This window comes from Zosterops lateralis (genome assembly GCF_965231275.1).
Source record: "Zosterops lateralis genome assembly, chromosome: 7".
NCBI classification, from domain to species: Eukaryota; Metazoa; Chordata; class Aves; order Passeriformes; family Zosteropidae; genus Zosterops; species Zosterops lateralis.
Window position 1 is genome coordinate 11179800 of NC_139767.1, and position 14887 is coordinate 11194686.

Genomic DNA, 14887 nt, shown 5'->3' on the forward strand with positions numbered 1-14887 from the left:
ATAAAGAGGTGGTAACTTGGAGCTACCACATTTTGAAGATGGTGTCACATGCTTTAGCATAAATAGGGGTGTTATAGCCCTGGCGATTACTGGATCAATTCATACGTGCAACAACTTATGGCGCCTTTGGTTTTTAGCAGGTATTTGTTCTGTTCCTGGGAACGGCTCTGCACATTCCTCCTCGCTAAGACGGACATAAACAACGACAGCCTCCCGATTTCTGGGGCGTCTTTGCACGCGTTTACCAGGGAAAGCCTGTTTGTCAGCGTCTTGACTTTGTATCAACCTATTTTGAACGAGATACGGCGGGATTTCTCGGGCTGCAGCATCTCCCTCCGCAGCCAGGACAAGGCGGAGTTGCAGCGGCTCCCGTGCCTGCTCTCACTCAAGAGGGGGTCATGGTGTGCGGCTTTTTAGTCTCCCCTCACACAAAAGGGACGAATTTGCCCAACTTTCTCAAAGTTTTTCAGCCCTGTGCTTTTCCTAAGTCGCTTTGAAGAGAGCCCGAGCACCCTGAGGGTCAGCCCCGAGGAATTTCACAGGGACCGCGAGTGGGCGCCCAGACGCGGGCGAAGCGCAGCCCCGGAGGGGCGAGCAGAGGGCACCCCGCGTCCCGGCGGCCCCAGCCCTCCATCCGCTCCCAGAGCTCCAGGCACCCACTCGGGCCGGCCTCAAGCCGAGCCGAGTCCTCGACAGCCTGGCGGTGCGACGGGCAGCGATCCCTTCCCAGGCAGTCCCTGCTGCTCCTACTCGCGGGAGCCCCAGCCCTGCCGGCTCGCCGCAACAGGAAATGAGCCGAGCTTCCTCAGGCAGCGGACTGACGGGGAAGCTATCCGCAGGTGGAGCCGGGATTCGACCCCTGCGATATGGGGAGAGGATGGACCTGATCCTGACACCCCGGGAGGGAAGTGTTAGTAGCATCCGGATTTTGGTACTTTTGGCCTCGGCGACGCTGGGCGGCACCGGCGCGACACGACTGCCCGCGGGAACCGGAGCAGGGCAGGGCCACAGGTGCCCGGAACGTGGCGCAGCCGAAGGCCCAGCACGGCGGTACACAGGGCTGGAGGCGGCTCCTGTCCTTTCGGTGCCCGCGGTGACCCTCCGTCCCGCTGGCACTTGGCGGCACCTCTTAGGCCGGAGGAGAGGGTCGGGCGTGCCCCAGGGTGTGGCCGGGGCGCGGACAGTTAAAGAACCCTGCCCACTGAGCGCCGCTTGTCCCCTCCGCCGTTTCTTGAACGAGCCGGGCCTTCCGCACCCTTCCCCTGGCGCGCCGCCACAAGGCAGGGCCACGGGAGAGGGTCCAGGGCCCACCCCCAGCCCCTGCAGACAGGTAACCCCCGCGCCTGTACACGGCCCAAGGGCTGAACGCGGCACCGGGGCAGCTCCCCTGGCACTCCGCAGACCGCGATACCGAGCACCATCCGGCCGGTGGCCCGACCCTGACAAGTACCCGGGGCACGGGGCCTTCCCACTCTCCCCGGGTACTCTGTCCCTCGTGTGGACTCTTCCCGGTCTCCCCCTGAGCTGCCGCCACTATCACAGCGCGTCGACCCTCCTTGCAAAGGCCGATCCTTGTAAGTGTATGGGAGAGTGCGAGCAGCATTGCTAATTGCCCGTCAGTTGCCCTCGGCCTCCTCAGCCTGCCTCTAGCAGGCTATGTCGGCATCTGTATTCCAAAAAGTGGAAGCGGTTTGGCCAGGTTTTCACCGCCAGGTGCTTTTCTCCGATCTGCAGGATATGCAGCTCTATCAGCTGGAGAAGGCGGTGAGGGCTGCGGGGGCATCGCACTGCCAGTCTATCGTCAAGCAGGATGGAGGCATGGACATCTCTGCTACACAAACGCCCCGGGCCACCGTTTGTCGCCCGTTTGTCCTCTCCCTGTCCACGCCAGAGGTCGCCGGGCCCTGGCCTGTGTCGGAGGGCTGTCAGCAGCCATGGGACCAGGGCGGTCCAGCCCTCCACTTTCCGAGTCCCGGGTGCGCTTGCGAGGCTCCGCGCTGGAGGAACGGGAGCCGTCTGGCCTGCAGACTTCCCAAGACCCGCCAAAGGCTGGGAAACGAGAGCCCTGGGAGCACCTCCCGGCGCATTTGCCTGTGGGGCTCCCACAAACAGACAAATATTTGCGGACCACTTTAAAGCTTACGAACCAAACGAGCCCTGCGGCGAGCCCCGAGCGGCGGTAAAAGCCCGGCTTGCTCGGGTGCCCAGGCCGAGCCCGCAGCGCACAGAGGCTCCCGCCCCCGCCTCCTGCAGCGCTCAGCCCCGCTAAGGCCGTGGGGAGCCGAGCGCCGGGCGGGACACGGGCTTCTTGTCCTCACTGACAGGACGAGAACCAAATAAATCACTTTCTCAATTTTCACCCTGATTATATGGTCCTGCTTTTATAGGCCTGCCCGGCAGCTTGTGCACACACATTTACACCGCTTCGACAGTAAAATCCCAACGAGTTCCCAGCGCCTGTCCACTCCCACAAAGCAAACAGGGGAGTGCAGCGCTGGACTGGGCCGACCCGACCCCGCAGGCTGCACCCTCGATGCCTTAAGTTTTAGCTTTCATGTCTTCTAGATTTTTTACTGCATTAGTATATAACTCAACTTCGTATAGAGTGTTTGCAAGTTCTCTTAACAGTTTAGTTAGACAAAACAATCCTTTTTCAGCCCGAGAACCAAGGACAATGTTACAGCTTCAGGCCCAAAAAGTATAAACAACAGCGAGTTGAGCAGAGCAGGCTGGGAGGATGGGACTCCATAACCTGAAGCTGTAATTGAACGATTAACCCAAATACGGAAATGAACCAAAACTTATAAAAGTGTGAAAACGTGTCGTTCATCTTGGGTGTAGCCTCGGCTGGGCTCTTGTACTGACTAAGGTATATTCTTTGAAGGCCTTTTATTAAAAACCTACTTTATTCCTTTAACACTCTCTAGCCTCTGTTCCAGGTAGCCTCTCAAGGCATCACCTGAGCCTCGCCACCTCCCCTCTGGTGCCCAACAGCCCTCAGCATCACTGTGGCCGTGGGTGGCTTTCAGCTTGGAACAAGAGAGGAGAGGAAGTCTGAAGTCTATGTATATTAATATATTTTCGATTAAGTCAATGAACAACGTTTGCACAATGTAGCAGACCCTTCCTCTTAAATTTTCCCTCATTTCTGCAGCTAAAACAAGCTTCCTGAAGCCTTCACAAAAATTAGAAACAACAGCTAACAAAGAATCAAAATAGGAGGTAGGCTTCATGGGAAACCAGGCATGTAAAGAAACTGTGCAACTGCCAGGCTGGATTTCTCTTTCATATATTCATGACTGATGAATAACACACAACTCATTTCCACGAGTTCTTAAAGATTTAGTCCAGGCTGCAGCTGGCCATCTGATTGGGCATGTATAGCAAGATAAAGCCATCAAGTGGCAGTGGGGTGACTTTTCTCTTGCAGATGGCAGTGGAACCCCTGGTAGCTTGCAATTCAGTCCCTGACCCCCAGTTCTGTATAATCAAGGATTTCCTGGCAAGATGATAAAGTGTCTGAGGAGATCTGTGGTATGTGCCCTCTCACAGGGAATAAGACTCTTACAATTTTTACTCTCCAAGCACAAAAAGGGTAGAATATACAATAGAAGCCTTTTGATGATTCCCATTGCAACAAAGAAAAACTATATTAGTGCCCACAAATTAACAGGTTTCCTTCTGAGATAATTTCCACCAATGCCTGCAAATAGCATCAGTGACTTTTTCTGCTCTCTCAGTTTCCTGTAGATCAAATCACACACAGTCATGATACATTCACATCTCCTCCTAAAAATTCATGATGGTTGAAACAAGCACTTGTTTAAATTTATGAGAAAGACCTGAAGTACAGAGGTGAAAGGGACCAGTAAGTTCCTGCCAGCAATGACCAATAAGAAGAAGGGTAGGAGGGAAGTCCTGTCATTTCTCCCCCAGTGTGACCTGCCATAAGAAAAGTTGCAAGATGAACTGTCTCATTAGACAAGAATCAACTGAGAAGGAAAGCAGATATAAATGGGCCACCTGCAGCAAAAAACTTGTCATGACTCATAGTCCGACACCAGACAAAAGCCAGGTATCACTATTCCTGGTGTTCATGAACTTCAGTGTTCAGGATGCCAAAGGTGATCATTAGTGATTGTAAGAGATATCAAGGGATACTTGAGATACTCTAGATTTATTAAGGTACCTATATTGATTATTTATTTATCCTAGATTGGATTCCCTACCTGTATCCAGATTCCTAGCTCAACTGTTGACTTATGTCCTTCATAATTAAACACCCAACAAAATTTTAGTTGCCAAAAGAGGTGAGATTTTTTGTGGTTTATGGTTTTTACTTTCCTGCCTTAAGCAACAGCTAATACAGACAATATTAGGCCATTTGCTCCCTTTTCTTTCAATAGCTCCTGTTCAGCACAAGCTGAAGTGACCACAGTAAATAATTTGTCTCTGGGTCAGGGTCATGATCCTGTGTCAGCCTGAACACAGCATTGCCTTTGAAGCCAACAGGAGTCTTACACAGGCACACTTAAGGGATCAGGATACTAGTTTGTAATGCAAGCTGGAATGTCTTAGAATGAGAAATCATTCTAAGATCTGAAGTTATTGTCCTGCTATAGGCTATTTGTAAACGGCAAAAAATTGGTACCATGCCTGCTGTTCTCTCTATATTCTCATGAGATTTTTGCTCTAGAAAAAGTATCTAAAAGTTCTTGGGTAATGACTACTTTTATGCAGTTTCTATTGTGCTAGAAATGTAGCATTGTTCAGAGGTGCATTTGGTATTTCTTACTGCTTTGTAAAAGGTTTTTGTCTGGCTGTTGGATTTTTAATAAACAATTAAAAATAGCTTGTCTCTAAAAAGATGCCTTTTCAAAAGCCCTAGAAGAAGCATAAGCAGGGGAAACAGCCTTTGAAAGAAAAATTACTTTGGACAAGTTTCAAATTTCAAACATAGCCTTTGTTTATATTTCACTGACAAAATGCCTCTCAAATATTCTTTGAAAGGTGATTACATTAGGCAGGGGCTATTTTAGCAATTTCACATCTCATAGCACTATTGTATACAGGGATCTGTCCACCCACTTCCCTTGCTGCAGACACAGCTCCTTGAGCCTTTACTCAGCTATCTTTCATCACTTTTAAACCCATGAAGGTTTTCTTTTCTTGCAAATTGAAGCCAACCTTTTCTGTACCACCAAGTTTTATCTAGGACTTCTGGTGGGCTGCAGAATAGCTTTTGGCCTGTTGGTGATGTTCTGTGGAGTTGGGCAGAAAATGCTTTCCTGGTTTAACAAAGTTTTAGGATAACAAAACCCAATTTCCATTTGAAATCTCAACAGAAAGTTGAGATTTTGAGTATTTCATAATTTTAAGGGAAAAAGTAATTTCCACTGCCAATCCTTTCCAAATTACATATCCTTCCTTCTCCATTCTATTTTTCCTGTAATTTAGGAAAAGAGAACAAAGCCTGTCCTGCAAAGGCACTGCACAGCCATGATAAAGCAGCACATTTAGCTATTCCTACCATCAGCTCAGGTGAAAGCTTCAATACCCGCTTGAGTTTTAGAGTGACAGGAAAGCTCTTAGTGTTTTTACTTTCTTCATAGTCTTGATACTATCATATTTCAATTTTCTGGCTACACTTGAACATCTCCACTGCAATAAAAACTAAATTTGTTGGCATTTTTTAATAATCTTTAAATACTTTTAAAAATCTTTATCAAGACAAATTCTGTGCCAGCTTGGTATCCATCAATGTGGGAAATAACTTGCATTTTTATGAATATTCCCAGGCCCCAGAACACAGTGGTCTGTGCCACCAGACATTGAAACTGTTTCTTGGCATGAGTTTGGAGTAAGCCAAGAAGCACTGTCTGAAACAGCTCTTGGGCAATCTCCAGAGTGGTCTGAGGCCAGACTTCAACGTCAATAGGCAGTTTACCTGAGCCTATCTTGTTTTGGTGGGCAAGACAGTAAAGCAGTCTCAGTGGAGGCTGCTGTGGGTAAGTTACAGAACCTCAGTGGCAGAACTATTCTGCCAACAGCAGACAGTGCTTCCGCCAGTCCTGCATAAGAAAGGTGGAGTAGCATGAGGCAAACATCAATGCTGGATTTTGAACTCCAGGCTCCTGCACAGTGTGTAAAAAAAAAAATGCACAGTACAGTGCCATGCATATAAACTGGCGAAAGATAAACAAAAAGGGCGACTCAGTGTTGCTGTGATGTGTTTCTGTATGGCTGTACCAAAGCAGATGAAACCAGAATTTTTCTCTTTGTTGCCCTATCAATATTTAATTCTTCATGTCATTACAACATCTATTCTTTGTCGGGTACAGCAGTTATGTATGTTTAGAGAAAACAGACTACACACCTACTTCAGTAGTTTTGTGAACACAGGTAAAACCCAAAAATTTCTATTTTCCATCAGACATAGACAAGACAAAGGCTTCATTGGTCTTCACTGCTCTGTCAATGCACTCACCATTCAGAAATTACTGACAACCACTTACATAATCAGACCTTTTTCATAAACTGATCCATTCATAGTTTTACTCTAGTTCTCTTTCTACAGAGAGATTTCATGAGTGGTGTTTTAGAAGTGTATTATTGATCTGGGTGAACAAGACTAATAGTCTACCAGACACATCCTCCTGAGTCACAAAAGCACAACCGAAAACCTCCCAAACAACCTCTTGTCTTTTACATCTGTAAAAGGAAACAAACCTGACCCACTTAGCAATCAGAAAGGATCTGTTTGCTGGAAATTGTAAAGTCTTAACACTGAACTTGCTAAGGCAGCTCTTACCCTTTCCCTGCCTAAGTAGGAGCAAAGTGCCTGTAGAACGGTCACATTTCTGTTCTGCATAAAGGCAGAGTTGAGAAAGACACCAAGGATCCTGCCATGCTGCTTCCCAGCTTCCTGCCCTCACATGCACCACATAGGGTCATTTAGTGTGAGAGGGAAAAGAGGCAAGGAGCCAAGTGATTGCCCAAGGCTATGCATTGGGTCACTGGAAAGTTCCCCAGTCATTCCTAATTCCCTATTCTGTGCATTCTTCCAGACCAGTCTGCCTCCCAGTCTAGGAGAACATTTCCAAAATGCAGAGCAGAATGCAGAGTCTCAGAACATTTTGAATGATCTGGAAACTTTCTGTATTTAGGATCATTTTCAACTGTTAGTTGGGACACAAGTATTGGGATTACTATAAAAAGAGACTGATAAAATGTGCAACATATAGAAATTCCCTAGGAAAAATAGTATGTGCTTTTTATATCTTCTTTCACACATTTCAAATATTTTAAAACTTCATTTGGCCCATCACCCTGTTTGAATCAGTGATCAAGTCAACCTGGGAAAGAAGCTCCGAAAACAGGGCTGAATCTTACATGCATCAATGCCCAAAGTCCCATTCCTACAGTTGCATTAGGAGTAGGTTCTGCACTGTTACACAAGTAACTAAGCTAAACTTTGCCTTCCAATGATTTAAGGACCAATTTACTGGAGGTTTATTGACAATATATATAGTCATATTTCCTTTCCTACCTTGAGAATTGTTGCTGTAGAGAGCATTCAAACTTTGAATAAGCATTCAGATGATTCCCTTCTCATCTATTCTGTTTCCAAAATCTGGAATTTTTGCATCCTGATACAAACGAAAACAAACTTGTTGATAAAGTGAACTAGAATTTAGAATAAGTAACACTATGAAAAAAGTTGTGCCCAAGCTTTCTGCCTTCTGTTGTATTTTGGGTTACTCCATCAGGCCTCCTTAACTCAATGAGTCATTTCTGTCTAACACAAAAGTAGTTTTTCTGTTACTAAATCAAAGGAGTTAATGAGCTGTAGGTATCACCATCTGCATCCCCTTCTACACAAGGAACAGCAGTAGCCACTTTTAAAGAGAAGAGGTTTTAACAAAATTTGCAGGCACACTGACTGCTGTGTCTATCCGTCCTTCCCTCAGGTCATAAACTACAAAGACACTAAACAAGGATTATCATTGCAAAAGAAAATAAAAAAGAAAGAAAAATCAGGTGACCCTGACAAAGATACAAAGTATGGGGGGAGGGCATCTTCTGCACCACAAACAAACTCCCACTTGTTTACCAGTCTTTACTGCAAGCTGAATAATGTTCAGTTATGAGTGAACTCAGAAAGCCTGGAAGAACATAGCCTGGGATCAAAGACTTCAGAAGGGTGGCTCTTTGGCAGACATATGCAGAGTTTTATTTCCCTGGACTATTCAGTAGGGTAATAAGTGAAGCCACTCAGTCACCATTCAGACAGCACTGTCTCACCATAGCACTGCCCTGAAGATATCATCAGTTTTCTTTTTTGTCCCTCGGGCCAAGCTGCAAATCTTGGATAAATTCCTCAGCATTTACAAGTTTCCAGCATTTGTTCACCTTGACTTTAGATGGATACTATTGTTTTGCTGAATTATTCTCTTGCAGATCCTGCTGCCTTAGGTGTTTGAGACCTTCCATTTAAACAGGTGGCTATAATTAATTATTCAAAATTATTTTTAGGAGTTTGGATTCTTTTTCCTGACCGTGCATTAGTTATAAGCATTGTACAAAAATAAGGCAATTGCATGCTGTTTAGGGTATTTGTGATTAAAAAAACATGCTCTAGCTCATTGTAATGTTTCTGTAGGCTGGCATTCTTTGTGAGAAATTTATTTTCTGTAGCTGCTTTGGGTTTATGTCAGTTGTATATTTTAAGAACAACATCCGCTAAAGCAGTTTAATGTGAAAAAATGGAAATATACTTACTTCAAGAAAGTATTTATACTCTCATCTTCTTTCCATCCCCAGCGGGTCTTAAAGAAATACTTGCTTGCTAGTGAAAAGGTCAAAAAGATTACTAAAAAGTAATTAGGAAGTCAACAGATGAGGGTGCTACAAAGTATTGCTCTTACAAGCAACAATCTGAAGAAATAGGAAGAATAACAGAAGCTAAAACACACATAGAGAAACCGTTATTCAGAATGTATAATACACTGTATTCTTAAAATTGTAAAGATATGGGCTGAATCAGCATTCAGTTAAAAAAAAATCTTGAAAAAGAGACGACAGTAACCTCCAGTGCACAGAGCCATCAAGTTCCCATACAGCTCCTCCTGTAGGCAGGAACAATAGGGAAGGTAAAGAGATCTTTTCACTGCTGGCCTTTTCCCCATATGCCCCCAGCCATGATGTATTTGTAGGCAATACAAATTTGATGATGTATTTGTAGACAAATACCATTCTAGAAACAGCTATTTCTTCGCAATATATTCTAGGCATCACTTTTCATTCTGATGTGATTTTTTTCAGTTAAAATGTAACCAAATTAAAAATCCAAATTATTTAGAAGTGAGGCCAACAGCTATGAACAAACAAAGAAAGAGGAAAAAGCCCACCAAACAAACCAAGCCAAAAAACCCCACAAAAATATTTACTCTTTTATCTCAGTATATATCTCATTTGTAATACACTGGGCTAACATTCTCCAGAAGTTTTATTCTATTTCTTTAACCACCACAAAATCTTTTAATCTGACCTTAAGCATTTATTTTCCTGGGTGGAGTGTTTGTTTCCTGATTCACAAAATTTATTATTCTCAAGAAGCAATCTGAACTAGCAGGGGCTGAGCTTAAGTAGAGCCCTGACCTATGCTATGGTTCTGTGTCTCTATGGGCAGGGCATGTAACAGGAAGCCCCAAGTGAAGCTGATCATGGTCCCTAGACCCTTCTGGCATTCAGGGCCCTGACAATTATTGATCTAGCACTAAAATGTGGAAATAAACTGAAAAGCAAAATTGAGAAAGAAATTTTGGTGTTCTGGAAGCGATGTGTATTTTTGCATTCATCAAGTACTTAGACCAGGTGAGATGTGGAGCACATGTGCACATGCATGTTGTACTTGGGCCAAAAGGCACCATACAATTTATCTTTGAACTCGGTGTTAATAAATATACCTGAAGGATTTTCTTTGGTAATGTGAGCACTGGAACTTCACCCCAACACATAACAATTGTAAATACTATAGAGGTCAAGGAGACTTTGGTCAGTGGTGCATGATGCACACTATAATACTGAAAATCCGAGATGAAATCCTGTGTCCCTCATGCAAGATTTGCCACTGCTTTCCATGGAGCCAAGATCTTGCCTCAGGCAAAAGCAAAACTGCAGAGGTTACAGTATCTGCTCTTCCACTCCACCTCCCAGAAACAAGACCTGCATGGCAGATGTATTATTATTAATTAATATGCAAACTTGCACAAACCTTATAATCTCAAATTATAACTGAATGTTTTCCTGGTTGATAAATCACAATTGAAGAGTTTTTCAAATTAAGCTTAAACTATTTTTCTTTCTGGAATAAAACGGAATGTCAAAGTAACAACTCTAAATAGCAAGAACTGTTCAGATATACTGATATATGTGAACACACACAACTTCAGTTGGCAAAATCTGGTCATCGTTACAAAGAAAACCTTACCTGGAGTTGTTTAGTGAGTTTGTACTTTCCACCTCAGAAGATGTCTATATTGATTTATTTATACGGGAAAACAAGATTTCTGAGAAAATTATCTAAAAGAGAATATTAGGAATTTGTTGTGACACAGGAGATAGGGATACATATGTGGGATAATTATAAGAAAAATAAAATACATCAGTAGAAAAAGAATTATTTCACTGCTGAAACTGCATGTAAAAGATACTTTTTCCTTTCTGAAAGATGGAAAATCTACTTGTACATTGTCTTGGCTAGGATCTGACAACAGCTTTACCAAGGGAATGATGAGGCTTTTGTCCTTGCTGAGCACTGCCCAGCCTGGGACATTCCTGTGTCATGAAATGCAGTCAGGACAGTCCTGTCCTGCTCTTCCCATCGTCATTTGAACTGATTTGTTCTCATTCCAGAGCTGCTGGTCAATTGTTAATTGTAAGGCCATGATGAAGCCTGACAATTGTCTCTCATGGACTTCCATTTTGCAGAAAACAAAAGCTGGATCTTACAAATGCTCTGGGGAACCAATAGTCCTCTGTTGCAAACAGGAACTGGGGTAACTGAGTCAACTAACAATTTCAAGGAGGAGATGAATGCCCTTATCTCATGGCCATACATCCCCTCCAGTTCAGAGATGTGAATGCCACTGACAGCAATGTCCTCCTGAGGACCAGTACAGCAGAATTAGAAGGTCACTGAAACAGATGACTTTTCCCATCATTTTTCACAGTTGCTTTTTTATTTTTTAAACTGGCATCTGTTCTCCCATGTGTGCATTCATATAAAGGCTGCTAACTCTGGCTGTTTCTTTAGGCACATTTCTGTGATGGGGATGGAAAAGACCTTTTTGTTGGAGAAAAGGACATCAAGATTGGAAGCACCAAACCTTCTCTTGCTTTCAAATGACTTGAAATGCTGCACCTATGTGACACAGCCAGAAAACTGGCTTAGCTGGCTCATCACATTCCTTCACAGGTGAGAAGGTAATGGCTTAAAAGAGGGAATAAAATTCACAACTTGCAAAGCACCTCTGGGTCTTCAATATACTGTGTACATCATTTGTACACATGTTTGTGAGACGGAGGAGACAGGCCTGGGAGAGATATAGAACAAGTAGGAATATAATTAAACCTAAAAACTAATAAGATGAAAGATCTATAGGAAGCTAATATCACTTTGTAGTTTCTCAAGTTATTTTTAAGGACTGTCTATAATCAGTGAGAATTTGATTGTGGCATTCACAGTTGTGATACTAATCAGTGGGCTCAGCTACAACATAAATCTGGCCTCAGGTTTATATTGATTGAACATCTATTCAATCAATAAAAAAACATAACCCATTCCTTTATTTCATCTAGTCTCAGAGTCTGCTGTCCCACACATAACATCTGAATAAAGTGCACTTTATGCTGTTTGCAGCAGGATTGACTCAATACACAAAGAATAGTGTGGTTCCACCGCCTTTTCCACACCCTGAGCTGTGCCACTGGTGCTGCTGTGCTAACCAGCAGGGACAGATGCTGAATGAGAAATTCTTCTGATAAGAGCTTGTGACAAGCATTTTCCTCCAAGTCAAAGCTTGCAACAAAATTTGCAACAAATACCAGTAGGGAGTATTTGCATAGCAGCAAGCACTCAACATCTGTGGCTTTTGGGCCTTGGGACCAGGATTTACAACCTGGGCTGCTTTTGGCTTGCATGACAAGGCTCTGAGTTTGGATTCAGTCCCAGCAGGCTAATCAGATATGCATGATAATCCAAACAGATATAAAAAAAAAAACTTTTATTGAATTTTTCTAACCTTCAGTCCAAGTCACCTAAGTGTCCAAAGAGCTTCTTCTCATATAAAACTAACACACGAAAAAACCAGAGGGTGCTTTTCCAAAGTGTACTTGATCTGAACAAAATGAAGAAAGATACAGAATGAGAGAAGATATAAAAGACAGAGAAACAGAATAAAGGCTGCTATTCCTCCTTCTCTTTTGTGAATATAGCTTATAGTTTATTATTCATATCAGTTCTGTGCACCTCGTGAAATTAAATTAAATTAAAGTTGGTAAAATACAGTGAATGAAGAAGACAACAGCTTCCCTTTTCTGTGTAGATGCACACATGTATATGAAGAGTGTACATTCCCACACACAGGAATCCTCACAGAGAAGGGGGAGGAGTAAGGTCTGTGAGCAGGGCTGCTACTGGGTAGGGTTCACCCTTGTCTTGACTCTTACTAAAATTCAAGTATTTATTCAAAGCCTGATTCTTCGAGACACCCTTCTTTAATTCTGCAGTAGAAATCACAAGCATGAAGTTCTGAAGTACCCGCAGAAAGGACAGGTAGGGAATAAGGGCAGGTTTCAATGGAAAGATCAGGTTCATGCAGAAGGTGGGCATGCCTTTTTTTTTCCCCCGGGAATTTTGGCTTTATAGCAAACATTTTAAGGGGTTACTTCTAAAATCAAGAGAAAAGTACCTTCGGTTCTGGAAAACATATTAGGGCAAACGACCCAAGACAATCTGGATTTCAGAATTAACATGCATGGGGTATCTCCCTATAGAAACAAACAATGGATAAATATAATGGATAAATATTTTTATGGGAGCACTGCCTCTATGGCACTGATGAAGCCTTCCATTTTATATCTCAATAATGATGTATTCCAGAGGAAGGTATTCTAGAGACTGCTGTTGAGTCTGCCCTGGAATGCCTGTGTGTAGCAAAGCAAATGATTGCCCTGAGGGGATTTTCCCACTGCTCATAAAAAATGTCACAGCCTAGCCTTGTCCCATCTGTACTGTGCTTTCTCAGGGCAACATCAGTGCAACCCATTTGGAGAAGCCTGTGCTGTAAATAGTGATGTTTAAATGTTACACAGAACAGTGGCAATTTTTTTTCCCACTTAAAATGTTAAGAAATGAATATATTAAAAGCAGAGCACAATGTGGTGTTTTACCAATAAAGCGTAGCAAGGCCAGATCAGCAAAGATTCAGAGCCTGTCTTCATTTGAACGGAAAGGTTCAGGAAAACAGGAAATTGACAGGAGAAATTATGAGTGTACTCACACAAACCACACAGTTTCTACTAGAATTGCAGCCAATAACTCTGCCCTGCCTGCCCCACCTTGTTTCCTTACTGGATGTAGGGAGATCTGAGGTTTGGCACAGGAAGTCCTTCCAGCAAGAGAGGTCTAGGATATGGTAGGTTCCAGGCACACTCACGTGTGCCCCATGGTCCCTCTGTCACAAAACCCGTTGGATCTAAAGTGTAAGAGAAAAATAAGTTTGGGTCTGTGATGTCTCCACTTCCAGCAAATGCTGGACTGCAGCTTAAGCCTTCCTCTTAGAACAGACTATAGGATATGGGTGCAAATTTAGCATGTCTGAAAAGGAGAATAAACTCAAAGTTGTACACCACTCCCAGGATGATATGAGAGGCCAAACTCCTCATCAGGCCTCCCTCTTGGACCAAGACACTTGAAATGGGATATGGGAAACCTTGTCCTGACAAAACCTGCCAGGTCTATCTATTGGCTAAAGCATTACTTCTACATATAATCTGCAAGGCAGCATAGTTCCCTCTACGATCAGTACTATCAGTGAATACAGAGAAATTCCATGCCCATGCAACTTTCTAATTTGTAGTGGCACTTAACACAACAAGCCAAATTTGCCCACAGCTATCAAAGGAAAAGCCTACTAGAGCAAACCCACTATTCTAATATTTACAATTGACTGCTTGCTACAATTGCATTGTGGCTGCCAGGAGGCTTTGAGAGGTGGCAAGAACAAGGCAATAGTCATAGGTCAAAATATCTGTAGGGGAGATAATGAGGGATTATTTGTTTTATATACTCTGTCTTAAAATTTTTCATTCCCTCCTTCCCATATAACATAATGCTGTTCATGAATCTCCCCACAGTCGTCTTCTCAGAGGTTTCCACAGCGCTTATACAAACATTTCCTCATGGTGTGTCCATTTAGATACAAAATTGGTTAAGTGGAATGTGACATACAAAATGGACTTGTGCTTTTGACAAAGTAGAGGTAAGCCCACACGTTTTGCCCCAATTCACTCAACAAACTTCTTTTTAGCAGGCAAATCAATCTGGACTTGCCTGACATGGGTCTGTGTAGATGTGAATATCCAAGGTAAAACTTTTTGATTTAGCAATCTAAACCTCAGGGAATATAGAGACTAATATACAGTCTCTGATTCTTGGGGCCCTTTTTGCCTAGTCTGAAATCCCTGTTTGTCTCTCACTGTCTGCATAAGAGGATGGAAATCCCTGTAGAAATAGAAAATGGGCAGAACTGGAAACAATGGATGCTGACAAGCACACTATCATTATAGGTATTTATGTGCTGAGCAGCAAATTGATAGTACC